The sequence below is a fragment of the Mus musculus genome, chromosome 3, assembly GCF_000001635.26.
Source record: "Mus musculus strain C57BL/6J chromosome 3, GRCm38.p6 C57BL/6J".
Lineage (NCBI taxonomy): Eukaryota > Metazoa > Chordata > Mammalia > Rodentia > Muridae > Mus > Mus musculus.
Window position 1 is genome coordinate 69,686,846 of NC_000069.6, and position 4,313 is coordinate 69,691,158.

Sequence of the window (4,313 nt, forward strand, 5' to 3'; positions counted from 1 at the left end):
ACTAATCAGTTACTTTCTTGTTGTAGGGTAATCAACCAATCAGTTACTTTCCTATTGTAGGGTAACCAACCAGTTACTTTCTTATTGTAGGGTAACATCAGTTATGTTCCTATGTTCCCACTCCCTGTTTTTGCTTTACAAGGAAATAAATGACCTGTCTGCTTTTGTTCCATTGTTTGGTCCCTTTCCATTTACGAAACCAGCTTCTCCTCAGCTTGTTGGAAACTTTTGATATTTTATGGAATCAAGTGTTTCCTGATTCTAGAATTGAAAACTAAGACAATTTTGTACCTTGACACAGTTAAGGTTTAATAACGTGGCTTCAGTCATACAGACAAAGCTACATAAATACTTTGTTTTGGGTGGGGTGGGAGTAGGGGTTGAAGCCAAGACCATGCACATTCAAGGAGGTTTTCAGCTGCCCAACTACATTTCCAGTCCCCATAGTTTAATTTCTCCAAGAAAAATATTCCCCTGGGGTTGTGATCACTTTTTCCTGGAAACATAGTGGCTTATTTAATGACTTAGTGCACAACCAGCTGATAAAACAATGACTGGAAATTCTTGTTGAAGGACTTCTGTCAGTAAGCTAAGATTCATGGGAAATGTGAGAAAATGGCACATTTAGCCTCACCCAGGCTGTTGTCCCTAATGTATGAATTGTTCTTACTGCTACTGTTTTGGACCCTATTAATTTCTGGCCGTTGAAAAGAACAAACTATAGGACTATTTTTTTTTAAACAGGTTGCTTGGATAAGATTTTTTATTTATTTATTCATATATTTATTTATTTTTATTGTACTACTCTTTCTTTCTTTCTTTCTTTCTTTCTTTCTTTCTTTCTTTCTTTCTTTCTTCCTTTCTTCCTCTCTTCCTCTCTTCCTCTCTTCCCCCGATCAGGGACATATCCATCTTCTCTAATGGTGATATGAGCTACAGACATCGACACTGACCCATACCCTAGCACAACCATGAACTTAGACTTGACATCAGTGTCAGCTCAAGCTGGGACCTCATCATGGCCCCAGGTGGCCAGGCTGACCACTCACAACAGGCTACTCCTCTCTACCCTCAGGCTTCCTGTTCATAATGCTCTTCATAATGCTCATGCTGTTCCACTCCTCTTTCTCTCCCATTTGACCACCACGTATTTGCACATTGTAGTGGCTCCCACTACAGGTTGGATGTTATAATGATTTTTTTTTAAAGTCTCAATTGGGGGTTTCTACCCCTGGCTTTGATCATTCAGTTCACAGATAAAAGACACAAAGCTTTTATATTTAGAATAAGTGCTAATCAGCACTAGAGCTGGGCAAATATCTAACCTCTAGACTATTTTGTCTAGTTCCCTGCCAATAACCCCGAGATATGACTTGCCATATTCCACGTAGGCTGCTCTTACTCAGACTGGCCAGCCCTCCTAGCTAATTCTCACAATCATTTACCCCACGGCATCTTCTGTTCTCTTCCTATTTCCCCATGGTCCTGCCTCAAATCCCAAGCCTGGGAACTGAAACCCCATCTTCCGCTCCACTGTCCAGCTGTTGCATCTTTGTTTAACCAATAGTTTAAATTAAAGAGTAAGGTCACATAGCATCACTTGATGTTCTGAAGATTCTCGCATCCCTGAGGCAACCAGGATCAGTATTTAGCCTTACAACACATAGCAACAGACCAAACCCCAACAGCTGGCAACTGGCTGGCAGGCCCCTGGGCAACGTCCCCCATCTGCGCTGTGTGGCGTGGTGGTAAGCAGTGTCTATGGCCTACCTGTGCCATGCTCTGGAGGGCAGGCCTGGGCGTGGCATGTTGGTCCACATGTCTCTGTCTGTCTTCCTCCTCTGGGTTTGATTTGATTTGATTTTTATGAGTCCTAGGCATAAAACAGCTTTGGCCACCAAGCCAGCCATCAAGCTGGAGGGACAAAGGACCGCCCTCTGATCTGCCCCTGACTGATATGAGAACACCACCACCAATAATGTGGTTTTTTGCCCATTGCCGGGGGAGGGGTGTAGCTGGTACTACTTAAACTATCAATGGTATAGATAGATTAAATTAGATAGATAGATGATAGATTTTTCTATTGGATTTCTTTCTCTGGAGAACAGAGACTAATCAAAATCTATCCTATGCACAGAGTATTAGTACTATTGACATGTTGCTTCCTCTTCCTCCTGTTTTATGTAAATTACCTTTCTTAGATTCTACAATACTGTAAGTTGTCAGAGTCTACACAGTTAATATAGGTCTTTGGAGTGAAGGATATAGTATGTAACATATGCATATCAAATTTCTTTTTTTAAAGATGTATTTATTTATTATTATATGTAAGTACACTGTAGCTGTCTTCAGACACCCCAGAAAAGGGCATTAGATCTCATTATGGATGATTGTGAGCCACCATGTGGTTGCTGGGATTTGAACTCAGGACCTCTGGAAGAGCAGTCAGTGTTCTTAACCACTAAGACATCTCTCCAGCCCCCGCGTATTAACTTTCAATACATGTATACTTTAAAAGGGTGAATTCCACCCCTGCTCTCTCCTGCCCCTAATGCATGTGTTGCTGCTCTACCTCTAGCTCAGAACGGCACTGTGCTTAGAGGGTGCCCAAAGACATGAGATCTTAGTGCTGCTCCTAATTCAATATGACTAGTATCTTCAGAAGTAGGGGAATGAGTTTAACAGTGAGAAAGAGAGACAGAAAGGGAAGGTATGAAGGAGTGGGGAATGGATGAACCCATACGAAGAGAAGAAAGGTCATGCGAGCACCTATTGTGGAAGTGGTCATCTGCAAGGCAAGGAGCGGTCTCTGCAGACTGAGCCTGGTGACTTCTTCCTTGACCTTGGACTTCGATTCCTTAGAACTATGAGAAAATACAGCTCTGTTGCTTAGGTTGCCTAGTCGATGTTATTTTGCTAAGGCTGCCCTAAGAAATGGATCTGGTGCAGTCACATAATTAACTCCTTTCTGCTTGCAATCTGAGTCCTGAACTTCCTTATGGTTTTGTTTGTTTTCCCCACATGAACACACATCTAAAGTGTGTTTGTTTAAGGACATTTTCGGAAAGTTTTTGAGAGGGACAGCATCACACAGAGCCTGTGTCCAGTGCCATTGGCTAGAAGATTGTTGTGGAATTTGGCACAGACTATGTCACTGTTTCCATGAGCCCAAAAGACTTCCCTCCTGATTCCTCTGGCTTGTCCAGTCTTCTACCAGGAGCCAAGGTTTTTGCTTTGTGTACACAAACACCTTCCATTTGAAGAAGTGCAGTAGGCTCTCTGCTTCTGAACACCCTGTTTGTAGCCAGTAAACATGGCCTTGCATTACACAGCCTGTCACACATACTTGCTCTTTAACTTTCTGTTGTTTTGGTCTGGGGGAACAGGGTTTCTCTAGCCCTAGCTTTCCTGGAAATCCATCTATAGATCACACTGGCCTTGAACTCAGAGATCTTCCTGCCTCTACCTTCCAAGTGCTGGGACTAAAGGCCTGTGGTACCTTGCCTGCCTCATACTTGCTTTTTTAGACATCCTGTTCTCAGCAGACCTCCGTAGGCTCCAAGGTGGCATTTCCTCATGTTCTGAATGCTAAAATTCCCCCTGCCTGTCATCATACAGCTATAGTGAGGTACAAATTGGGTTTTCCTGATGGGGATTTCTTTAGCAGCTGATATGATTGGGATGTGGTTTGAATACGTGTTGGAAGCATGGCCCTTAGTCTGGCAGTGTTGAGAGTGAAACCTGTAAGAGATGGAGCATGGTGGAAGGAATTAGGTTTTAGAAGTGCTGTTGGGTCTGGGCAAAGGGCTTCTTGGACCTTGCTTACTCGCTCCATCACAGCTGGTTCAGAGATTCCCAATGTTATTGGGAGTGGTGTTTTAAATAGGAATGGCTGCATAGAGTCATACATTTGAAGGCTTGGTCATCAGGGAGTGGCATTATTAGGAGATAATGGTCTTGTTGGAGTAGATGCGGACATACCTTGGAGAAGGTGTACCACTGGGGGTGGGCTTTGAAGTCTCAAATGTTCAAGCCAGGCCCAGTGTCATTATCTCTTCCTGCTGCCTGATATCTGGATGTACAGCTCTTGGCTCATTCTCCAGTATTATGCCTGGCTGGATACTGCTGTGGTTGATGATGGTAATGGACTAAACCTCTGAAAATATAAGCCAGCCCTAATTAAATGCTGTTCTTTATGAGAGTTGCTGTGGTGGTTGTGTGTCTCTTCCCTGCAATAGGGAAGACACTGGGAAATGTCAGATATTGTAATGAGAGTCTAGCTAGCTGTGAGTCTGTAATTTTTCACTTCCTCA

At 43.2% G+C, this 4,313-nt stretch overlaps 1 non-coding gene across 1 annotated transcript; it reads right to left on the reverse strand.

Annotated features, from left to right (window-relative positions):
• Nucleotides 1-1,864: 1,864 nt before the first annotated feature.
• LOC115489835 lies at nt 1,865-2,006 on the reverse strand. Its single transcript, XR_003954787.1, has one exon. It is a non-coding gene; the product is annotated as a small nucleolar RNA SNORA48 (small nucleolar RNA).
• Nucleotides 2,007-4,313: the final 2,307 nt, after the last annotated feature.